A 26,085-nucleotide genomic window follows, 5' to 3' on the forward strand; every position below is an offset into this window, starting at 1 on the left:
AACATTGTGTACAAAATGCTTAAAATTTTAAAAGGATTTTTAGTTACAATCCGAAATACAGACAATTATGTATCTGATTTTTAGAGGCTTTCAAGTCTTCAATTACAGGAAACTATCAATTTCTTCCACTATCTGGAATGGAATGTCATTTCTTTTTCTTCTCCCACACTCTATTTAGTAATCCTCACCAATCTTTAATGTCTAATCAAATCCCATCTTTTCCTTAAGGCCTTCCCCAACTATTCCAAAGTCATATGAAATGTGCTTGTCTCGTAATTACCACTGTTTATTGTGCATTACCTTTCAACAATGAGTGTTGGTTCTAAACCAGAACTTTATTTAAGAAGAAAACCAGGATCTTCCAGTATTTTCTGTGCTTATTACTTCTTTATCTCCCTATTCATGGCTTAACAATCAGCCTTATATTTTATATGCCGAATAAATAAAAAAAAATAGGGCTCCAAATTGTCTTTGTTGTTAAGAACTTGCTTAAATGAGAGCAAGATCTTCATAGGAAATAAAAGGACAGCGGGAGATGAGGACATCCGTGATCATAAAACTTCAGGCAAAGAATGGTAATTAGGCAAAAATTGGTGATGCAATAGAATAGAACACAATCACCTCTAAGACAAAAGAACAGCACCTTCATCTATGCCATCCCCCCATTGCCAGGGCACACATGTGGTGCCAATGCCCGTTTAACTCTGTTGGAGGTATACTTTGCCTCCAAACATTTATGAAACTTCTGTTCCATCCTAATTTTGAAATACTTTCCTTTTGCCTTTTCTCTCAAGGCTTTGCTCACTGTTTATTTAAAAAGCTAACTAACCTCAGCAAGTGTATTAATGAAAGATGGGATGCACCCTACCAATTTCTCCCTTTGTTGGCAACATTTATACAATCAAAACATATTTTTGGAAGATTTCTAACCTTAAGACTCCAATTATGCAAATTTTTGTCATGTTTATGGTCCCTTTCCTAACACTTCTCTGGGTTACTTGAATAGGTCCTTATTAATTTTGTTAATCCTACACCTAAAATTTCTCTTGTATAGCCCTGCCATTTTTGCCCCATGTCAGCCTTGAAATAGGAATCAGAATATGAAAATCCACCCTTCAAATGAAAATCCACCCTTCAAATATTTATAAGCAATGTAGATTCTGTTGAAGATTTTCTAAAGGAGACAAGGGAGAGTTTTATAAGCTACAGTCTATAGCACACAATGTTATTAATGCCCATTCTTCTTCTTCCTCTTTTTCCATGGAGTGAGGGGTAATAGAGATTCAACATTTTCCCATAGAGGGAAGAACTCCCACATCTTCATCGATGCATTGCTACTCTTATTGTCTCCATTCTTTACTGTAGTAGTCCCAACCTAGACTGAGGGGCCTGAGGATGAGTGCTTCTCAGTCAATATATAACACTAGATTGTCCTAAAAATAATGGATATTTGCACATCAACGATCTGTTCTGTGCATAGATTGGGTATAGCTGAGGACTAGAAAAGGAGTGGGAATGGCATAAGTGTATATTAAACAACATGAGTAGCATGGATTGTTAGGTGAGAAAATGTACACATCAGCTTAAAATAGAGTTGCATTTAGGACATTTGAGAGTTTTATTGTAGCATGAAGAAGAAACTGAAAACAAAGAAAAGTAGAAAGAAAATGAAAAACTTCCAACTCATACAATTATTTGCTTTGTTAAATTATTATCAATTTGGCTTAGTATTTGCCCAAATAAGACAGTGCAACAAACACACACAAAATTAGTAATCACAAAACTAATTAATTAATTTGACAAATGTTTGCTGAGTGTGTACAATATGCCAAGCAGTGTTCTAGATGCTCAGAATATATCAGTGAACAAAACAAAGACTGCTGCCCCTGTGAAGCTTACCTTCTAGTGGTGGTGCCAGACTTAACCAAAACATAATAAATAAGCTATCTAGTGTGTTAGAAGATGATGATTGCTATGGGGAAAATAAAGTACAACAGGGAAAGGGGATTAGGATTTCCAGAATGTGGTCAGTGTAATTTGCAGTGTTAAGTAACGAGGTCAAGGTAAGCCTCACTGAGAAAGTAAAAATTTAAGCAAAGACTTAAAGGAGAGAGTAAGCTATGTGGGAGAAGAACATTCCAGGCAGAGAGCAAAGGTATTATGATAGGGTGTGTCTCTCATTGTCAAGAAAGAGCAGGTAGACCAATGGTGGTGGTGGTGGTGGTGGTGGTGGTGGTGGTGGTGGTGGTGGTGGTGGTGGGTTTAGATCATGTAAGACTTTGTGGGCTATTACAAGGACTTGGGCATTAAATTATTCTGAGTGAAATGGGGAAGCCATTGAGTAGTTTTGAGCTGAGGAGTAACATGAACTGACAGATTTTAAGATGATCACTCTGGCTGCAGTGGTAAGAAAATACTGCCTGGGCTCAAAAGTAGAAGCAGGGGGTTAGGAGGCAATTAAAGTCACTCAGGTAAGCGATGACTTGTGGCTTTGAGCAGGGTGATGGCAGTAGAGGTAGAGGAGAAGGGGTCAGATTGTACACATATTTTGAAGGTATGGGAGAAAGAGAGGAGCCAAGGATGTCTCCAAGGTTTGGGGCTTACACAACAATAAAGGCAGATTGAAGCAATAGACGATAGTTTCTAAAGACAGCACTTTGTAGAACACAATGTTACATTTCTATAATATAATTTGGAATTTCTTTAATACTTACTCCCGTCCCTAAATATTTACCACATTTATCAAAAACCACTTTCACAACTGCAGTATTTAAAGGTTTTTTTTTTAGGGAAGGGGAACAGGACTTTATTGGGGAACAGTGTGTGCTTCCAGGACTTTTTCCAAGTCAAGTTGTTGTCCTTTCAATCTTAGTTGTGCAGGGAACCGTTCAGCTCCAGGTCCAATTGCCATTGTTAGTTGCAGGGGGCGAAGCCCACCATCCCTTGGATGGGATTCGGGTTGTCGAACCGGCAACCTTGTGGTTGAGAGCCCACTGGCCCATGTGGGAATCAAACTGGCAGCTTTCGGAGTTAGGAGCATGGAGTTCCAACCACCTGAGCCACCGGGCCAGCCCGACAACTGCAGTATTTAATTTTGAATAAACTCTATTGACTAGATAACCTGTTGCTGCAAATAAAATGTGTTTTACTCTTGTAGCAGTAGAAAAGAAAAGTCTTTAGCTTCACATGTGTAAGGCTTTCAGGCAATTGTTAAACTGAAGTAGGTTGACTTTGTAGTTGTTTTTTATTTAAAAATAATATTGATAATAGCTAACATTTACTGAGCACTTATTATTCACCAGGCCATGTGCTAAACTTTTTCACATACACGGTATATTTGCCTCGTAGCACCCCTCTGAGGCTGGAATTATCTCCACTTTAGACATGAAGAGATTAAGAAAATGTTGAAATATTTTGCCTGGGCTAATAAGCCGCAGAGCCAGGATTCAAACCTGAGTCTAAGTCTAGTGCTTTTAAAAAATTCACACACCTGTCTCAACACTTGATTGCTAAGTAGGGAAGAACCAGGGAAGAGATATTGAATTTTAGCACGTTTTTGTCCTATGAGGGAGAGGATAATTTCTTCTATCTTTCTAGGTTCTTCCGGCTGGTCTAATAATCAAATTGACATGAAACAGATGAACAAGAGAAAATAATCAAATTTAATTACATACCTATGTATGGGAACCCCAAGTACATGAGAGAGTCACAGACCGCACATATATGAGAGGTTCAGAGACTGAAAGTTAAAATGAGGGTATATATAGCATTCTCAGCTGAGTTAAGGCATCGTGGGGCTTCAAATGAGAGGAAGGTCATTTGCAGGATGATAAGAAGAACAAATGTTCAGTTTACCCTGCCCTATAGATAGGTCACAAAAAGTTATTCCTGGTGATAACTCTTATTATGGGAAAAGCCCCAAATTTTAAGGAGAGGTAAAAGTTTCTCATGAGCCCACAGAGTCACGACTGCCTTCAGCTCAAATTACTTCACATGCTAAAGTGGCACATCTCAGAGAAGCATGTTCTGAACCTCTTTATTCCCTAAGAATTATTGAAGCTTTCAATTTGCCTCTGTCGTAGTCTATTCAGGCTGCTATACCAAAATACTGTCAACTGGCACAAAATAACTCTCCACATAAATCCACAAGAAAAATGGTTTATTCGGGGGGGAAAAAGGAAAAAGAAACAAAAACCACCACCGCAGAGCAGGAAACACACACCTCCAACCTGGGGCTCCAACCAGTTCCTACACGAGGAAGGAAAACAATGACCAGTTCCAAGATGGCTATTCTATTTATTAGCATCCCTCCCCCAGAAGTTACCACAAAGTTCAACAGGAAGTCAGGGCTAGAGGGGGGCCCAGCTCCACCCCACAACCCTCCCAGCTCCATGGTTAAGCATCCCAAGATGTCAGTTCACTTTTATCAATACCATAGACTGGGTGGCTTATAAACAATAAATATGCATTTTTCACAGTTCTAGAGGCTAGGAAGTCCCACCATTCAGTGATAAGAACACATTTCCTGGTTCATAGTCTGCCATCTTCATAATCTCAGTCCTTAGAGCTCCACTCTCAGGACCTAATCACCTCCCAAAGGTCCCACATCCTAATACCATCATGTTGGGTATTAGATTTCAACCTATGAATTTTGGGGAGATAAAAGCATTCAATCTACAGCAGCATCTTCTTTTAGCAATTAGTATAGTTTTAAATGTGGCTGTGTTTTAATGGTACTTCATTAGTCACATTCTGAGCCCTAGTTTCCCCATCTTTAAGCTGAGAGAAGGGATCTAAACAGTGATTTCCAAGTCTTTAAAAATTCCAACTTTCTCAGGACAGGACATATCCCATCACTAACAGGGATTCATTGTAGCACAAAGTTCTCAACGGAGTGGAACTAGAAGAAGGCCTGGGAGTTTGACAGAGCCTGGCCCTGAAGATTCTATTACTTCCGCTCATTCTGTTAGATCAATGGTTTTCAAACCGTTTTCCTGGAGGAACACTGGATGGAAATGCCTAGGTTTTCTAGTCCTTCTTTGCCTTTTCAGCATCTGCCCATCTTTGATCAGAGCAGGCCCACTTTGACCTGTTTTATAGAGCTGGACTCCATGTAAGGTTTCATTCAAACAAAACAAAATCACAACTATTGTACTTTGAAGGGTCTAAAAACGACTATGCCAATTCAGTGCTTTAATTTCTCATTCTGTGATGTGTTTATGAATCACCTATGGGATCTTTAAAAATGCAGATTCTTATTCAGGGGGTCTAGGATGGGCCCTGGGATTCTGCATTTCTAATAAACTCCCTGGTGATGCCAATGCTGCTGAGTGTCCTCAGACCACACATTGAGTAGCAAGGACTAGAATGATCTCTTAAGATTACTAAAACTCTAATCGTTCTTCTACTCAACCAAAAAGACTGCTTATGCAAGATTTCCCCCACAACCATCTTAAGTTTACCAAAATGGTACATTCTAGATTTCTTCTCTCCCTGACCCCCAAGTCTCAGTCTATCTGCCTCTGTCTTTCCATCTATCTGTTTCATTATCTCAGGGCCTCTTTTCTCTCTTCTCTTTTGAAAGGTGAATAACATGTAACCTTCTGAACATGCATTTAAAATTCTGTAAAGTGAACATTGTGCTTCAGCCGGTTCATCTCAGCAAGAGCTAACTATGGAGGGTCTGGGAAATTTGCCACAAGTGAGTTATTTAAAGGTAGTTATAGTGATATGCTCTCCTATATTTAGCATCTTAATGAACTTCTCCAGATTAAGGAAAAACTGTCTTGCACTCTTCCACTCTTTGTGTAAAAAATTCAGTGCATACTTGAGACTGATTATTTTCTTTCCTATGTTAGAGACTTCAAACTGTTCCTTTCTCAAAATATTTCCTCAGCTGCCTTTTCCCCACATTATCCTTTCTCTGCAAAAAGGGGTGAGGGGTGATCCACTCTCAGAGCTTCAATTACGAGAGCTGACGCCTACTAAGCCTCTATAAAGCCCTACGTCTCCACATCCAACTATCTAATGCAGGGGTCAACAAACTTTTTCTGTAAAGGTCTAGATAGTAAATATTTTCAGCTTTGCAGTCTATAGGTTCTCTGTCAAAATACTCAACTCTATCCTTATAATGCCAAAGCAGCCATAGACAATATGTAAGTGAGAATGTGTGGCTGTGTTCCATTAAAACTTTACTTACAACAGCGGAAGACAGGCCCACCCTCTGCCCCAGGCCATAGTTTGCTGACCCCTGATCTACATGCATGTTGAAATTGTACCAATTAGATTACAGCTCCTGGGAATTTGGAATTGGGATCCTGAGACTGAGTTAAGTAATAACTGTGGGTTGCTAAACCGGAAAGTTGGGCAAACTGGATGGGGGCCAGAGGTGGAGAGCTGGAGCCACTATTTGGGACAGCAATAGTAGCCCACATGCAAGCAGATAAGTGAGCAAAGGAGCCAGTCTACAGAGGGAAAGAAGCAGACGTACAAAGAAATGCTGAGACTAGAGATCAGATGAAGAGAAAGGAGGAAGACCTTTTCTAATGTTGGCTGTGCTTCCCACAGTTGTCTCACATAATCCCTGCCTATTTTTATATTCGTTTCTCCTTTACGTTAGCTAACTGGCATGAGCTTGTGTTTCTTGCAACCAGTAACTCCTAACTCCAGCAACCTTTTATACTCCAGACATTCCAAATGACTGGCAGTTCTTTGACGAACTGTCACGTTCTCACACAACTAGGCTTTGCTAGGTGTGGCTCCACTCTCCACACCCACATTGCCACTTCTCTTCCACATTCTTTTCTTTCTTCAAACTTTGCTCAAGCATTGTCTCCTGTGGCTGAGTTAAGACTTGGTTCCCATTGCTCCTTATGTAAAGCTCTATTGCTGCACTTTTCATACCACATTATATTTTCTGATTTGCTTGTCTGCAGTTTTAATTATACATTTCATCTCTGTGCTAAGTACAGGGCCTGGCACATAGTAGGAACTTAATATGTTTATTTAAAGAATGAGATAAAGGTACACATGGTAAATATATCTACAAAATAGAGATAGGTTCTCACCAGCCTGAAGGTTCAGGATCTTTAGATGTTCTTTCCAGCTTCATGAACCAAAGCAGAAATAATACAAACTGATGAATTTGTTTCTATGTAAAGGACTATAGAAATGTACCCAATATGCCTTTACACTTAACTTGCTAACCGTGTTGTTCAAACCTATATCCTTAGTGAATTTTCTGTCTGTCTATTTTATTATTTACTGAATATATTAACATCTCCTGTTAAAATTGTCGCTTTTATATTCCTCCTTGTAGTTCTGTAATTTTTGCTTTATGTACCATAAGGTTATGTTTTTAGGAGAATAAAATTTAAAATTTTTTATCTTCCTGGCAAATTAAATCTTTATCATTATGAAAAATCTCTCTTTATACCTAGTAGTGCTTTTTGTCTTAGGGTCTACCTAATCTGATATTAATATAGCTATTCCAGCTTTCTTTTGGTGGTATTGCGTGGTTTCGTTTTTTTCTTACCCTTTCTTTCAAATTTTCTTTATTTTTATGTTCTAGATATATCCCTTATAAAAAAACACATAGATGATTTATTTTTATTTATTTATTTATTTTACGTAGATGATTTTTGATTTTTTTTTTTTTTTTTTTTTTTTTTTGTCTAGTCTCACAGTCTGTGCTAGCTGGTTATGTGGATGGGTAGCCCTTGGTTTATCACACTTCCTAATATTTATACTCTTATATAGTTCCCACCCCTTGACTCTGGGATGGGCATGTAATTTGCTTTATCTAATAGATGTAGCACAAGTGACAATATGCTGGTTCCAAGTCTAATCCTTTGGAAGCCCTAAGCTTATGTGTAAGAAGTCTGTCTATCTCTCTGGAAAGACTATCTGGAAAGGCCATGTGGAGAAGAAAATGTCATGGAACTACTTATATAGAAACCAAAGAACACAATCAAAAGTGAGAACCAAGGACCCATACATATGTTCTCCTTCAAGCTGGTCCACCTAACCACCACCATTGGAGCCAATCTAACTGAGGTGCCAGACATAAGAGAGAAGAAGCTAGCGGGGGCATTATAGCCCCAGTAGTCATCACCCAGAGATGAGATGAGCCATCCCTTTGGTTTCTTATCTAAAGTCCTAACCAACAGAATCATGAAATATAATAAAATGGCTGTAAAGTTATTAAATTTTGGAGTAGTTTTTTACATAGCTATAGCTAACCAAAACAATCTTTTTCATTAAATTAGGACCTATTTTCATTTAAGATAATTAGTGATATATTTGGGTTTAAATCTACCATCTTAAGTACTTTCTATTTGTCCTAACTGCTATATGTCCTCACTTTTCTCCTATCTTGTATTTAGATTGATTACTTTTTATTACTCCATTCCCTTTCTCTCCTTTTTAAATTGGAAAATTGCATGGCGTGATGGTTAATTTTATGTGTCAACTTGGCTGTGCCACATTGCCCAGATATTTGTTCAAACATTATTCCAGATGTATCTATGAATGTACTTTTAAATGAAAGCACCATTTAAATTGATGGACTTTGTATAAAGCAGATTACCCTCCATAATGTGGGTGGGCCTCATCCAATCAGTTGAAGGCCTCAATAGACCAAAGATTGACTTCCCTGAGCAAGAAGGAATTCTGCTAGCAGACTGCCTTTGGACTCAGACTGCAACTCTTCCAAGTCTCTGGCCTGCGAGCCGACCCTACAGATTTTGGATTTACCAAGCCTCCACAATTACTTGAGCAAATTCCTTAAAATAAGTCTCTCTCTCTCTCTCTCTCTCTCTCTCTCTATATATATATATATGTATATATATGTATATATATGTATATATGTATGTATATATATACATATACACAGACATACATGTATATACACATACATATATATTTATATATATATACACACACACATATATATATATATATGTATATGTATATACATATATATGTATATACACACATTCTTTTGGTTCTGTTTCTCTGGCAAACCTTGACTAATAGATAGCTTTTTATTATTCTCTTAGTGATTCTTCTAGAGATTACAAGATGCATCTTGACTTATCAGTCTACTATTAACTATAACTTTTTCCATCCTCTTAGACAATGCACTTGATTTCATTTATCTTCTCCCGAGTTTTATACCTTTATTATATATTTTTAAATACAGAAGACATTACTATTGTTGTCTTATACCTATAGACAATATCAATATTCATTTATTTAGCCACATATTTATCATTTTGATTGATCTTTCTTTCCTCATGTATCTCTGACCTTACAACTAGGAACATTTTCCTTTTACCTAAAAAATGCCATTGTGCTAGTGACAAATACTCTATTTTGTTTGTTTGAAAATTTCCTAATTTCACCTTTATTGTTAACTTATTTGCTTTCAATCCTTTAAAGTTATCATTCCATCATTTTCTGGCTTCAGATAGTTCTGTTGAAAAGTAAGTTATAAGTGTAATTATTATTTCTTTAAAGATCAACTCATTTTCTCTAGCTGTTGTTAAGATTTTTCTCTTTGTCTTGGGATTTAAGCAGTTTTTTCACAATGTGTCTATATGTCAATTGTGTGGATTAAAACAAATTATCCTGACAGGGGATTCATTAGTTCAAATATTATTTCTGCCCAATACTGTCCTTTCTTTTCTTCTAGAATTCCATTTATGTATATATTTAACTTTATCATGATATTTTCTATATGCTTTTCCCGTTTTGTTTTTTTTTTTGGTATTTTTCATCCTTTTTCTTTTTTGTGCCTCATTCTGCATATTTTATTCTGACATCTTACAGTTCACTAATTCTATCTTATTTGTGTCTAATATACTATTATATCATCGAGTTCTTATTTTCAATTAGTGAATTTTTAAATATTTTGTTGAGTTTTTCTAGTGTCCTCAGTAGGAGGTTTGGTTCATATTACTGCCAACACCGGGACACAACAGACATGCAGATATTATTAAATACGGGTAGTTGCTTTTAAGAAGTGCATTGAAAAAGACTTTCATTCACAATTCTACCTTTTTAACCCAAGTGGCAGACAGACCAATGCTTAGAAATGTTGTATACTAGTCCTGATACTATGTAATTTGAGGGAAGTTACTTCTTTTATTGACAAGTATTATTGAACATCACCTCTGTTCCAAAAGCTGTTCTAAGAATTTAGACTAATTTTTAGTCTAAAGACATGATCATTGATCTCAAGAGACTTGAAGTCTAGATTCCTTATCGGTTAACTGGTTGTTTTTAGAATCACCAATTTATGATCAAAAAGTCTTTTGTTAAATAAATGTAATAGAATGATAAATACACTTAAAATATAAACATATATATTTGAGTTCCTGTCATTTTTCAGTCTAAACATGAGAGCATTTTAAACAATTTATTTTCTAACGCATTTGTCTTGCAATAAAGTATACTATTGAATATGCTTCTTTAAAGTATTTTGGAGAAATAATAATACACCTTTATAAGAGATCTTGAATGCCAGGATCCTCTTTTTCCTAAAGAGTTAAATTCTGGTTTCCAAATCTTACTCTTATAAACTCCTGGGGAAAGCTACTCGCTCTGAATCATCATTACATTTAATCAGAGCTTTTCCTTGGTAGGTGTTCAAAGTCCTCTAGAAAAGCCTCTAAGTATACTAGTGTCCCTGGACTCTAAACAAGTGTAGCAGATTTCCTAAGAGACCTGAACCTTACCCACAGAGACTATTTAAATGTGCTCAGCCTCTCTGGGGGTAAATCAGTGAGTAAAGAGGACCAGTACAGAGAACTTAGTGAATGAGGATGCAGTAGATTCATCATTTGGCTTTTGACAAGATACATATCGTTTCTGGATTTTTTTTTCTTACCCATGATACATTTGGCTCCTGGATGATATACCTCTAAAGTATATATAACTTCCAGATCTCGAATTCTCCAATTCTTCTAGAGTTGAGGGGGACTGTTTGGCCACCAGAGTTTAAAATAGATTAGAAGGAAAAATAAAAACTTAAGTTCAATATATAAGATATTAGTATAATAATCTGTAAGGTGATGAAGACCTTTATTATGTTAATGGCCACCAGGACAATGGCCAGCAGAGATAAAACAAGACTCATGTCTCTGAGGAGGCTGTGGGTCTCCAAAAGCCACTTGCTCTCAATCTTCCCTTCCTCTTTCCTCTGCTCCCTTTCTATTACACTTTTCCTTCAGGAACGTCCTTCAATTTGTCCACATGAGAAGGCAACAGTAATTGCTCTGAAGGGGGAATATTAAGCAACTGTTGCTTCAGCTGAAGTGCATTGTATATTTGCTTCATAGTCTCTTACTTTGAATGCTGCTATGAGACCCTTCAGGACAGTATAATGAAAAACAAATGGAACTAGTAGATGACTTTGGACAAATCATATAAATGCAGTCGTTTTTATTTGTGGAATGAGGAACTCAAACACATTTTTGTTTTCATATATTCTGATGCCCATTAATTCTTCTACATCTCTGTCATCCCCACAGCTTGACTTGTTTTATTGTCAGTACACAACTTGTTCCATACTCAGCTCACTTTATACTTAGATCCTGGCTCACAGTGAATATCCAGTTAACATTCATTATTCAGGAAGGAAACAAACTTCTATTACCACCTACTATGCAACAGTCACTGCCCAAGTTTCTTTCATATACTTTTTCTTTTAATCCATTCAACACATTTGTGATGTATCACTGCTCTTTGAAGATGTGGATTAGATATTCAGAGATTTAATCATCAGTATCATAATTATAATAAAACGGATCCTTAGTTCTGCCACCTTATATCGGACAAGTTATTTTTCTAAGCCTCAGTTTCCTTATCTGTAAAGTGGGAATTTGTAAGAGTTAGAATAGGGTTGGCAGATTTAGCAAACAAACAAAAATTTCCAAACAGTAAGAATATCCCAAATGGAACATTCTTACATTAAAAAATTATTCTACGTTTACCTGAAATTCAGATTTAACTGGGCATTCCGGTATTTTACCTGGCAACACAATGTGTAAGCATTATAGTTAGGGCAATGTACGTATAGGACTAAGTCCCTAGCACTTAGTGAGCACTCAGTAAATTCTACTCTTAATAAATTCTGGTTCTGATTCCAAAGTTGTTTTTCACCACAAACACGCTGAGCTCAGTTTCCACATAAAATTTCAGTCAGCGAGGGTAATAACACTCTAAGTTAATATTAATGCTTTATAGTTTCTAAAGCGCTTTCAAAAAACCGCGCCAATGGCGGAAAGGTCTTGCGGAAAGCTTCTGGGGAAACCCACAAAAGCTCGGGCTGTTGGGGGCTGTCGCTGCAATCCCAGCACAGACACCGAGATCCGACCGGCCGAGACTGCCACCCTCACCCGCTCCACCCCTGTGCCTTCTCGGCCTGTCAGCGGCCGCGCTGCGCTCCGCCGCACTCCCATAGGTCCTTTCCAGGACAGGCGAGCCCTTTCATTTTCCCGCCTTCCCCAAACCCTCCTCAGCCCGAAACCCGCACTGACCCACCACGTCTCCGCCCTACCTTCCGTGCGAGCCCCGCCCTTCCGGCCACCCCCTTCCTCCTCCACCCGGAGCTCTGGGCGGCCTCCGGATTCCGGGCCCCGCCCTGCGGTAGGAGATGGGAGGGGACGGGAAGGGGCGGGCCAAACACCCCTCCCGAGAGGTCATGGGAGGCGGGGACGGGAGGGAGAGGTGGGGCTAATCTCCTGGGCGCCGCGTTGCCGTGGCAACGGGGGAGGGCTGAGAGAGAGGGAGGAAGCGAGCCGGAGGGGGATGTGGTGCTGCCGCGGCCGCCACCGCAGCTGCCGCTGCCTGCTAGTTGCCGCGTCTTCCCGGAGGCGGCTTCTGGAAGCTGCCGGGAGCAGCTGCGGTGCTCTGCCATATTGTATCTTCCCCTACCTGTCCCTCGCCTCCCCGCTGTGGCGGTCGAGCTGACGGTGAGTCCTGGTCCGAGCGGCGTCCTCGCTCCCCGCCGCGGCCCGCGGCTACGCTCCCGGGCGCTGAGGCAGCGCGTGCGACCGGCCTCGGGCGTGGGGCCCGGAGGCAGCTGTCCCGTGACGCGCCCGGACATTTTTGTACTGTGAGGAATTGGCGCCGGCGCGGGGGTCTCCCCAGTGCGTGGCTTGGGTCGTGTGTGTGGGCTCCGCGAGAGTGTCGCACTGAGGAGAGTGCGGCCCCGTGAAGAGTTCGGAGTTTTTCCTGAGAGTTAATGACACCCCTGGAGCGGTGTCTCGCGGCGAAAACCGCGGCGAGGGGTGCCGTGTCTCCTGGAAGGCTCGGAGGTGGCCCCGAGGACGTTTAGCGCTCGACTCGGTGAATCTGCTGTTTGGGGAAGTGCCCCGAGCCCCTTGGGCGTCTTTGCAACGCCCCTCCCCAGGTTTGTAGTGGAGCAAGACGTGCGGGGCGTGGAGTCCTCGGGGCCGCAGGCGGGCTGGCTGGGCCGGGGCAAGTAGTGTCCCGGGAGGCGCCGGTCGCCGCCAGAAGTGAACTTCGAGCGGCGGGCCGTTGGGGTGGACAGGTTAGGATTCTGGATGTGGGGGTGGCAGACCCCGGCACCTCTGGCTCCTTCTCCAGCGGGCGCCCTGCGGGCCTCTGAGGGTGGCTTCCTTGGTTGGGTGGGAGTTAGTGTTTCAGCGCTGCAATATGGACACTTCCTGTTCGCCTGCTCTCTCGGGACCGTGGTTACCTCTGCCATGTAGTCCTCTCTCCTAGGAAGGTGAGAGTTTGCGAGCCCCTTCAGTCTTCTGAGTTCGCCCCACCGCTGCAGCTGCGAGTGTGGGACCTGCGAGGACCGTGGGAGTCAGGGGAAAGCGGCCCATGTGCATAATGCTCCATCTTATTCAACTCCACTTCATTTACCCCTTTGCAGAACGCCTCTGTTCCACTGCTGCTCGCGGGAGTTGGGGTATCTAATTCATGGGAGGCACACTCTCGGGATCTTCTTTGACTTTCTGTTTCAAGTCTCTTTAAAGTCGCCCTGTACTTCTCTTTCTCTTTACAGGGGGGAAAAAAAAAGTCTTAGCGTGCAAAAAAATGACACTTTCTTCTACCCCAACTCCAAGGTGGGGGAGGAGGGCGGTTATTTATTTCAGGTTAGTTTACACTGTTTCTCCTGTCTTGCTTCTGATTGTGACAGCCACGTGGCCGGCCGAGTGTAAAAGACTCCCGTAGCGCCACTAGGGCTGAGGCTTCACTGGTAGCCAGGGGCTTTGTAACCGTGCTGTAGCTTTGCACCCACATTTATTTGGGTGTTTTCTGAGATGGGGAAATGGAAAAAGCTGAACTGTACATATATATCTGAGTCGTAAGACTTACCTGTTTCCTTGCAGTCCTATTGACATTTTTGCCCTTCTGTGCCGTTTTGATGATTCATCTTTAAAATCTCAGCAGCATTAGATACCATTAAGGAGTGGTAGGGAATAGAATAGTACATTATGGAGTTTCCCAACTCTGGGAAAAAAAATCGTTTGACTTTCAAAACCATTAATGAGATATTCTAATGTAATCAGAAATGATCACATTCTGGAGGACTTCTTTTTGGTAGTTTCATAAAAATCTCAATTTTTTCTTTTTACATAAAAACTGTGACCTGAAAAGAGATAAATATGTTACCAGTGAAAGTAGTTGTTTAGGGATGAAATAAATACTCGTTTGGTTTTTGTGTGTGCTTTCTTAAGCTTTTTTTTTTTTTTTGGAAAAGTATCAGCAGTTAACATGAATGTTAACATGAACAGATTTTATTTTAAAGCCATGAAATTTAATTTTTAGAATATATAAAAGTAAATTGAGGGTTGAAGATAAAAAATCCAAATTCGGATTTGGAAAAATTTAGAATTTAAATACAATCCCTGGTTACTAATGCATCATGTTTCATTTTGTGAATGCTTTGGTGGATATGAATTATTTCTATAACGTTTTTATTTGAATCGATTTTACTTGAAAAGTGCTAAACCACAGGAAACATTTAGAATGTAAAAAAAATAAAAAAAGAATTGTGTAGAGAAGTTAGGCAGCATCATTTATTAGAATTTTAATTATGCCATGACAGTGGTTCTCAATCAGTGAAGTTGTTAAATAAAAATATTGGGGAGGCTTCAGTGCAGAAAAGATAATTCAATTGAGAAATGAGTATGTGCACTGACCACTGAAAGAAAGAAAAGTAAATGAGGTCCTGAAATATATAAAGCAAAAAGCACTGAAAACCAGTGGTGGAAGATAACTACATTGTTAGTTATGGGATCCAACTATCAAATGAAACTTTAAAAAGTGCCATTCAAACAGGACTTAATCTTCTTCTTACGTCAGGTTCTTGCTTAGCTACTCATTCTGTGTGTGTGTGTGTGTGTGTGTGTGTGTGTGTGTGTGTTGCTTTTTGATTGTTGTCATTTTAGTAACTGAGTTTTGCATAAATACAAAAATGTCCTCCAAAAGTAAAGTTTGGAGGGCCCAATGCTTTGCTTATTTCTTAGGGAAGAAAAAGAGGTCTAAGATTTGATCCCAATTCTTGAAGAGACTAGATTAACACACATGAAAATAAGAGTTTACAATGTGAGAGAATATAGTTATGAGTTAAATTTTATGATGCAGGCAGGTGCTGTAAGAGTTAAGAGAAGAAAACTAGAGGGCTTGAATAAATAGGGGAGGCTTCTTGAAGAAATAAGGCTCTTGCTTTCTAAAGTCTAACCTTCATGTTACGTCCATTAGATTAATCTTCCTGAAGATTGTATTTAATGTCCAAAACCTTTTATGAATACCAAATTCTTCTCCAGACTTTTCAAACTTCGGTCCCTGATTTTTCCCATCTTATCTTCCACTAACCTATAGGAACTGTTTATTATTCACTACTTTAACATGGTATAACAATTTTACTTTTTACCTTTGCTGATATAACATTTTTCCACTGAAATGTACCTACACACATCCTCTTAACTACTGAAGAGCTACTCAAGCTTGAGGCTTGGCTGAAATTTTGGTTGCCCTGAGATCCTTAGAATAATAGACTTTTAGACCTGCCTTCATCTCTCCAGCTGAAAATTCTTTCCCCTGTTTAATAGCCCATAATTCTTTAAGAGGTGTAGCATTGTGTACTGCCTTGTTTTCATTTTTTGTTTTTAAACATATTTATTTTAAGTGTGTTTTTCCAGGACCCATCAGCTCCAAGTCAAGTAGTTGTTTCAATCTAGTTGTGGCGGCTGCAGCTCACGCTGGCCCATGCGAGGATCAAACCACCGGCAACCCTGGTGTTATGAGCATTGCGCTCTAATCAACTGAGCTAACTGGCTGCCCCTGCCTTGTTTTCATTTAATAAGTGTTTCTTAACATGTGCCAGGCACTGTTGTAGGAACTGACGACCCAGAATTGAATAAAGCAAAATCCCATATTCTTTGTTAGTTGTCTTTTTAGGTTATATTATCTCAAGATTACCAAGTCTTTGACCACGCAGAAAATTCTTATCTTTTCAGATATATTGTGACTATTTGATTATTTTCTGAATAAAGGTAGAGAGAGACAGACAGAAAGGTCTTTCTTTACAAGTGAAGTGTACAAAAGAATAACCAATTATGGATGGCCTTGAAGACATCACTTCTGAATTTAAATATGGTTTAGTACCAAAAAGAGAAAAAGATGACGTTTGAGCCTGGGAATGATACGATAAAATCCTTATTTGAGTAAGTTTCATTTCACAGCAACGTGCAGGACTAATTATTTACTGTGGGAATGGAGAGGAATGGGAAGGAGAGAGAGCTATTGAATAAAAAAATGAGTGACTTTGAGAAGAAGGTTTGGAAAAATAGCATCATGAATAAGATGGTGAGTTTAGTTAGTTGAGTATAAGGTGAGTGGGAGATATCAAGGTTAAGTTTGACCTTTAGTTACTAAAGTTTAGAGGTGTGGGATAATCTAGTCAATACAGAGCTGACAGCTAATGTTACACACAAATTTTAGTAACAGTTAATAATTGAAGTGTTGAGGACTAAATATGATGCTTTGGGAAGCTAGAATTTAAGGGACATTTGCTTTGGTCATTGTGACTTCATAATTAATATTGTAGACTTGGACAATACCAATATTATTTTAGTAATAACTTTATTTCCACTGTATGAGAATGCTATCTCTGTGTTACCACCAAATATAAAGGGACCAAAAGAATGTTTATTATCATTTGCTTCCAAGCGATTTGATTTATGTATTCCTTATTTCCCTTACCTAACTTTTTTTATTTAAATAAACTATTTTAGAATAGTTTACATTTACAGGAAAGTTACAAGATGGTACACAGAGTACATGTCATCCAGTTTTTCCTATTATTAACTTCTTATACTTGTCACAACTAAGGAAACAAAATTGCTACATTACTATTAACTAAACTACATGCTTTGTTCAGATTTCATTAGTTTTTCCCTAGTGTCCTTTTTCTGTTCTAGAATTCCAATTTATTAGACTTTTCTTATTTTTGATGACAGTTTTGGGGAGTACTAGTCAGAAGTGTTATAGAATGTTCCTTAATTGGGATTTGTCTGATGTTTTCTTCATGATTAGACTGGAGTCTTGGGTTTTAGGGAGCGAGACAACAGAGGTGAAGTGCCACCCATTCTCATCATATTACATCAAGGGTACATATTAACAGTATGATACAATTGATTATATTAATCTTGATCACCTGTTTGCCAGGTTTCACACCCAGCCTCCGCACCTATTCCATACTCCACGCTTGAATCAAGCCACTAAGCACAGCCCATGCTCTAGGCCTTAACCTAATTTTGATTTGTGTATTTTTTATTTCCCTCAACCTAATTTGCTTTTCCATAAATAAACATTAAACTCAGCTATTTATTGAGCACCTACTGTATTAAAGTGCTAAGAATATAGTGGTGAGCTAGAGACTTCATTTGTACTTTTCTGGAGTCTGCCTGATGTAAACATAAAATAGAATTTATCCTATCACCTACACAGGTCTTGATTTCACTGGCGGTTACAAACATAGTATTACTGTAAGGCACAAACGTCTAAATAAAGCTCTTAAGGAATTACCCAGAAGATATGCTATTATCATAAAGGTTAAATGTATGTACCATAAAAATAACCACCTTTTTGCTACCAACATAGATAATGGAAAATTACTTTGATTCTCCCTAAGCACATGTATTAGTGTTAAATTACCAGGACAGTTTAATTACCATTAATTACTTTCGTATCTTACAAAGTTTGCAGGTAGTATAAGAAAATTCTTGGCTTCTCTTTGTAAGATATGAAAATAATTAATGGTATAAGAAGATTCTTGGCTTCTTGATTGTATTTTCAGAGTTATTTGGTGCTTTTGCCACTTAGAAGCCTTTTTTCTCTGAGAAGAGATTTGAAAGGTGTGTTGTGGAAAACACATTAGGAAAAGAACACAGACCCTGAGCCCTCTTCTTTAAGAGAATGAGAGTAAGAAAGTGAGATTGAGGGAAATAAGAACATTAATCAAAGTTGTGAAAGTGATGAAATTTTTTGGAGCCAAGTCACTTGTACTTAATAGAACAGTAGAAGAGTGATGCCATTCTAACATTGGGACTCATTGGGAATATTATTAATAAAACAATATCAATTTTATGGGAGAATAAAATCTGATTAAAGATTTGTTGAATGAGGATTTCAGTTAATTTTTTCTAGTTAACTGGGTTAAGTACAAAACACTCTTTGAACTTATTGAAATTCTTTCTGTAATGTATTAATGCATTTACAGCTTTCATACTATATTGTACATCCCACTGAGCATAACTTAACATTTAAATTAGAATTTTGAAACAATATAATTTTGAGTTATAGTCATAACTTTGGAGGTAGAAAAGTGAGGAAATTGATAAGCTTATATTCATGTGGTTTATTTAAAAGAGGAAATACAGAAAAAAAAGGGAAGAGATTTCTTGTAAATTAAGGTTTTACTGTTCGTTATGCCTGCCCCATGCCTTTGTTGAGCTCCTCCATCCTTAAAAGTCTAGTTTAAATGTTACCTCCTCTATGCTGACTGAACAATCATATTGAATGATCATGGCAACAGTTACTACCTTTTATTGAGTGCCTCCTATGTTCTGGCATGGTATTACACTAGACACATGAGTATATAATTTAATTACCCATAAAAACCCTACAGGAAATTTTTTATTCTTACAGATAAAAAAGCATAATAAGAAGTTATGTAAATGCAGTGCTGGGTATTTGAACACAAGTCTATCAGACTTTGAAAATTCATGTTCTTTGTACTGTAACCTGAAGTCTTTGAAAAATGGCTGTTTGCCAATATTAGACGCTTGCATCTTCATCTGTCCCCTGGAAGGAGTAGGGGAGAATACAGAGTAAGGTGAGGAAACGGGTGTTTCTAGACCCCTATTATGTGAAAGGAATGCTACTAACTTTATTTTTACAGTGAGTGAAGTAAATGGTGTTATTTCTTGGGACTCTAGGAAGTTAAGTCATTTGTCAAAGATGCATAAGTAACTTGGTGACTGATGGGTCTGCTTTATTTTGAAGCCTTTTTCACTTTTTTAGTACAGGCTGCTGCTATATTTATTCTTTCATTTAAATGTTTGTTTACTAAATGGTCTGTGCTAGAGCATAAAAATGAATGTATTGGGGGTTCTGCCTACAAGGATTTATATTCTAGTTCAATATTTCTTAAGTAGGTGATGGAAACAGTGTAGTAAATTGTGACCAGCATTTCTTAACACGTTGAGTACGGATCACGAGAATCTTCACGAGGGATTTAAACCCCGCAGTACGCAACGTGTTAAAAAAGAAAAAAAAGAATAGAAAATTTCTGTGTGTTGTATGTGGTAAGGATAAAAGAGTTTATTTCATTTTGTTTCAGTTATATATGTATGTGTATAGTAGATCTCTAAAAATGTATTTCTTATTGGGGGATAGCATTAAAAGTTTGAAAATTACTGATCTAGTGGCAGAGATAGTAATGTGAGCAGGTAATTATGAATAATCATAAATAGCAAGTTAAGTTCTATAATAGGATTCTATATAGGATGCATAATGGAAAAAGCAAATAATTCAAGGCTCCCAGAGAGATGACTTTCAGCAGTTCTAACACATGGGATAGAGAGCCGCAAATACATCTAACGGCATGAAGGAAGGAAAGAATATGGTATATTCAGGAAGCTTGGGGTGGTGTGAAATAGTGGCAAACAGAGCCAGATTTTTTAGGGAACTTGTATGACACTGTACCAAAGATTTTAGATTTTATTAGGCCTCTGATTTTTCTGGAGTTTCGTGGTAGTCTTTTGTAAAGAGCAAATACATTTATATATTTGATTCTATCGTACAATCTGGAAACAATTTTAGGAACAGAAAAATTGACCATATAACATATATGAAGCATGACATGGTACTATAAACACAACTGTTGATAAAAACAATCACAACCAAAAAATGGTGGAGCAGTTTTTTTTGTTTGTTTGTTTTATTTTATTTTATTAAATTTATTGGGGTGACAATTGTTAGTAAAATTACATAGATTTCAGGTGTACAATTCTGTATTACATCATCTATAAATCCCATTGTGTGTTCATCACCCAGAGTCAGTTCTCCTTCCATCACTATATATTCGATCCCCCTTACCCTCATCTCCCACCCCTCACCCCCCACCCCTCTTACCCTCTGGCAACCACCAAACCATTGTCTGTGTCTATGAGTTTCTGTTTCTCATTTGTTTGTCTTGTTCTTTTGTTGTTTTTGGTTTATATACCACATATCAGTGAAATCACATGGTTCTCTGCTTTTTCTGTCTGACTTATTTCGCTCAGCATTACTCTCTCAAGATCCATCCATGTTGTCACAAATGTTCCTATATCATCTTTTCTTACCGCCGAATAGTATTCCATTGTGTATATATACCACAACTTCTTTATCCATTCATCTATCGAAGGACATTTTGGTTGTTTCCATGTCTTGGCCACCATAAACAAAGCTGCAGTGAACATTGGAGCACACGTGTCTTTATCTCTGAATGTTTTCAGATTTTTTGGGTAGATACCCAGGAGAGGGATTGCTGGGTCATATGGCAATTCTATTCGTAATTTTTTGAGGAACCTCCACACTGCCTTCCATAACGGCTGCACCAGTCGGTGGAGCAGTTTTGAGGTGACTAAAATGTTCCTTTTCTACTTTTTTGTATGTTTTGTCATCTGCTGGCTATTGCTAGCAGACTAATGATAGTAGTACTAAAGTTCTAAGAGAACATAAGGGAAAAAGTTGTTTACTTTTCCTTTATGAATTAGGAAGACAACCATTTTTCATTGAGGACATTTAGGGACCAGTTATTGAAATATTAATATCAGACCCATTTCTGTAAGCCATAGTTGGCAAACATTACCTATAACTATGTTTTATTTGGCTTATAATATTTTTTTAAATTTTGTATTATTTGCAAACATTTAAATATTCATTCATTTCACACGAAATATCTAGAGTTCTGTCATCTCTTGAAAAATTGAACATTGTGACAATGTTGGTTTCATGTTCCTACATGGTGATAATTGGCTAGCTTGTAAGTAGCTGCCTTCTTTTTGGCAGTCTTACACCAGATGAGTTTCATTCATTTGTTCCCTACCTGGTCCAAGTAAGGCATTGTAATTGCCTGTTGTGTACTGTGCTTCATGAAGTGTTTTTAAAAGGGGATTTTGGTCTTTGAAATATCATTCTGCCAATATTGAAAAAGGTAGATAGGAAGAATATGAGAAGGATCTGGTTGGAATTTTAATGCAATTGTATAGGTAAGATGACCTTTTCTTCTTCTGAAACATGGAACTTTGTATTTCTTATAGTATTTACTATATATAGATTCCTGTTATATGTATTATCCCTTCAACTAAATTGTAAATACCTCATATGTAATATGTGCTAGATAAATGATTGTTGAATTTAATTGTATTTATTTTAAGACTACCACGTTTGTTTGTCACAAAGATGAGTTTGGTTTCCAGTTTTAGAGTACATCTTAACTGAAAAAAATCTTTTCTGTACATTCTAAGTATTGGTTGCAATTTATTCTAAGAATACGTAAGTGTCAAATACTTCTAAAGCATGTGTTACATGTGAGAAACAAAATAGGTAGATGCTATATAATAAGATAGTAGATGTTTAATTCATTGTCCTGTTTGCCAAACATCAGGACAAAACATTATGGGAAAATTGGTATCTTGGTTTGCCATGTAATTTTGTTAAGTTAGCTTGAAGATAATTCCAAAATATTCTGTTGTTTGGAATTATCTGACATCTAGAAGTTGTTTTAAATTATCTGTAATTTTTTATTTTCCAAAATTCCTTTTTTATTCCTTTTATTTTAAAATAAACTGTAGATGCAGAAAACCACACAAAACAAATGTGTAGCTTAATGTATTATTATTTCAAGTCCAATACCCATGTAGCCATCTTTCAAGTTAAGGAATTGCATGTTGCCAGTCACCTTAGAAGCCCTTCCATGTTTCTCTTCCCAAACATAACTCCCTTTCCTCAAAAAATAACCACTATGCTGATGTTTTTGAAAATCACTTAATTTTCTTTTTGATTTTATTACCTAAGTATGTATCCGTAGACACTATAGTTAAGCCTTCTTGTACCCTCCCCCCCAACCTCCCTCTTTATTTCTTTTTGATTGTTTTCTTCCTTTTCACAGGCTGTTTCTCTAAGGCTTTATCTTATATGTTTATTTTTTTCTTGTATTCCTTTAAGTATTTCTGAAATGATTTTTTAAAATTTTATTTGAAATTCTTGAGCTCTGTCACTTGATTTCTGAACTTTTCTAAATCTGATACATATTTTTTTTGCATGTCTTATATGAATCTTTTAAGCTCATTTTTAAATAGAAGCTAATTTTTCTCCTGTGAGCATCTCTTTCTGGCATGCTTTCATTGTCTGTAGGATGTTATTTTTTCCCCCTATTTTCATTCATTTCTTTTAATTTTTTTTATCGTGGTTTGAACAGTTAACACGAGCTCTACTATATTAAACAACTTTTTAACTACAATACTATTTCATAAACAATAGGCAATAAGTTGTACAGCAGTTTTCTAGAACTTATTCATCTTGCATAATGGAAACTTTATACCGATTGAACAACAACTCACCCATTTCCCCCTCTCCCCTGCTTCTATGAGTTTGACTATTTTTCTGTTTCTTTTTTCTTACTGTAACTTTGTATGACATTCAGCATCAATACTTTGACTGCTTTCTTTGTATGAAACTGGTTTTCTTGAACTTCTAGGAGGAGGCTTGGTTCCGAAAGCTCTTCTAACTTCACCGAGTTCTCTTCTGTTGTTTTTGTGCATCATTAAAAACAAAAAAAGGTGGATGGCTTTCTGAGACATCCTGGCTCTCTTCTACTCTGGCACTTGTATCTGGATTTTCTCTTTCCTTCATTTTGTTTGTCTCCTGTTCAATTTTATTTCCATTCCTAGTACTTTCTCTTTAAGTATAGGATCTATCTTGGAAGAGAGCCCCAAGTGTCAGTCTCAAGAGTTCTAAGGGACTAGACTACTTCTGGTGCCTGTAGGCCTCGCTGTGGACCCCTGCAGTCACCCACTATTTCATTGGTTTTAGCTTCTGCTCACAAATTGTGTCTCATTGCTTTCCAGAATACCTGTTGGTGATTTTGTGCTTCTGTTCTCAAGTCTCTCAGACACCTCATTGCTTCCCTTTGCTTTCTCTCACTTAGACACTGATAGAAAATAAGTCTGTGGCTGTTGGTGGTTTGTTTCAGTCCTTTGTATTTCGGGGTTTGTGGGGAGAATTTGTCAAGTAGTTTTGTTGTAAAGGTTACTTCATGGGTTTTTGGGGTTGCTCTCTAGTTGCTCTGTTTTCATGTGAAGATTCACGCGGAATCAAAAATTTTCTGCCATCGCAGCTGCCATCTTCCCATAATCCTCTCCCTGATGATTTTAATTTGGGCTGTGGTCGTATCTTTTTTTCCTAAAATCTTGGCAAAAAACTTTCATTTCTTCTGGTATTATTGTCACTTAAGGCTGTCCACTGATTTTTACATGTCCCAAAGCTCTGAACCTGTTGTTTTGCCTTATTTCTTCTTAGTTGGAAAGCATTTAAGAATTTATTAAAGATCCTTTAGAAAATTGTGAAAGGGTCATGGGATTATCTTTTTGTTGCAAATATGTGTTAGTTGCTTTGATACTTAATGCTTTAGCTTTTTCCAGTATTTAAAAGCCAACCTTCATTGTGTACATCTAGGACCAGTCTTAAATTATGGAGAAAGAATTGGGTTTAACAGCTTGCTATTAATTGGTTATGGTTTTGAGAATTTAGTTGTTGATTTTCCTTTATATAAAGATAATTAGAAATACAAAATAATTAGAAAGCTTAATGGGAAATTCTCTTGATGTTTAGAAGAACAAAAAGATTTACATAATTTGTACAAGGTGAAGGTACTCATTTAACAAATATCAAATGCTTACTGTGTGTTAAGAATCAGGTGCATGTAAGTAAGTCATTGCATTGTGAGACATACTCTTCTAGACATAGATTCAAGAGTACTGTGGGAACAGAGAAAATAGGAACTAACTTTTTCCATGCATTGGGATTGGTTGGGTGGGTTTTACAGTCATAATGGAAGTTTATTAATGCTGTGTCTATTACTTTTAATGAACTTACCTCTATTTGTTTTTGTAAACTTTTCCACAAATGGATTTACTGTCGACTTCCTTCAATTATTACTTCAAAATAGCATATTATTCAGATGGAATTGAAATACTTAATGTTTAAAAAGCTTTCTTTTGTGATAATACTATTTCCCAAATATGTAAGTGGAGAACTGAAATTTAGGAAGTGAAAAGATCACAAAGCAGAATGGAAAACATAGTATCTAGCTCAGTGTTTTGTACTTGAATGTTGATTGTGCAGTAAATATTTTTAAAAAGCATATTTCACCCTTCAAGTTTTTGTTTCATACAGCATGATAAAAATATCTTCTTGGTTTAGTTGAAGAAAACTTTAACGCTATGGTATAATTTCCCCTTTGCATTTTTAATCTTGTTGGCAACAAGTTAGAGCTAGGTTGTATTTGCTTGAAGTACTCTGCTTAGAGCTGTTGTGTCCATTGTTTTCTACTCTCCTTCACCGGGTTGTTTGATTTAGTCTGAATTAAGTACTTTATAAGTTATAGATCTTTAGTGTTTATCAAGTAATTTCATGTCTGTTATACCTTTTGAGCTATTGAGACATAAAACTACAGTAAAAAGAGGACATAAATGCAATTGGAACACACTAGTAGGAGAGAGAAAACAATCTCTAAAAGAGGTTAGGGTGGGAATTACATGGAGGAGTTGTCATTAAGTTTAGCCTTCAATATTAGTGTTTTGGCTGAATTGTAGCAGGGAAGGTAGACAATCCAGATGTTAGAATAGTAGGAACAAGCACATAAATAGAGAAATGCACAGGAAGTATTTGAACAGGATTAGTCTAGTTTGGACTAACTTCAAGTAGAGGAGCATTAGCTTGAGGATGTAGGTATTGAGTCAGATTTATTGGTGATAGGTAGTATGTGCTTTTTTTCAGTTTTCATTTTGTACTTACAAAGCAATCTAGGCAGGATGGCAGCTAGCGTAGTAAAGAATGTGAGCTCTGGAGCTGTACTCCCTGAGCTTGTATCCCACTTGTGCCACTTCAAGGTTTGTGATATTGAGCATACCATGTAATCTGTCTTTATCAGTTTCTACATAGAAAATGGACACTAATAATAGCAGCTACTTGGTAGGGTTGTTATGATGGTTAAAGGAGTTAGTACTAGTGAAGCACTTACAATGATGTATGGTATCAGTAAGCATTCAATGTATTTTTTAATGTAAGAAAGTACTGTTTCTCACATTTACATTAATTATGTATATATAATTTATACATACACACTCAGACCTGTAGGAAATGTACACATAGGAAGGAAATGTAGGTTTTACCACATATGTATTTGCAGGAAAACTAGTCGTATTTGAGTTTCAGTTTTTAATAGCATTTAGGTGATTTTAGAATGAAAGTCCAACCATCTCATTTTATAGA

At 37.5% G+C, this 26,085-nt stretch overlaps 1 protein-coding gene and 1 long non-coding RNA gene across 4 annotated transcripts in view; one reads left to right on the forward strand and one right to left on the reverse strand.

The window, feature by feature from the left end:
• Positions 1 to 12,638, reverse strand: part of LOC109456352 (uncharacterized) — a 282,160-nt gene extending 269,522 nt beyond the window's left edge. The window contains exon 1 of the long non-coding RNA XR_012496351.1: positions 12,563 to 12,638. This is a non-coding gene — a long non-coding RNA (uncharacterized LOC109456352). The remainder of the gene's footprint in view (positions 1 to 12,562) is intronic.
• Positions 12,639 to 12,837: 199 nt separating this feature from the next.
• FOXN2 (forkhead box N2) overlaps positions 12,838 to 26,085 on the forward strand; it is a 50,506-nt gene continuing 37,258 nt past the window's right edge. For 2 of the 3 annotated variants that reach the window (XM_019719143.2, XM_074331950.1), the window contains exon 1: positions 12,838 to 12,977. The gene's annotated coding sequence lies outside the window, so the exon portion shown is untranslated. Of the gene's footprint in view, positions 12,978 to 13,138; positions 13,418 to 26,085 lie in introns of those variants that run through there. The other variant, XM_019719149.2, reaches the window with a different exon arrangement.

Source organism: Rhinolophus sinicus, linkage group LG05, assembly GCF_036562045.2.
Source record: "Rhinolophus sinicus isolate RSC01 linkage group LG05, ASM3656204v1, whole genome shotgun sequence".
In the NCBI taxonomy this organism is placed as follows: domain Eukaryota; kingdom Metazoa; phylum Chordata; class Mammalia; order Chiroptera; family Rhinolophidae; genus Rhinolophus; species Rhinolophus sinicus.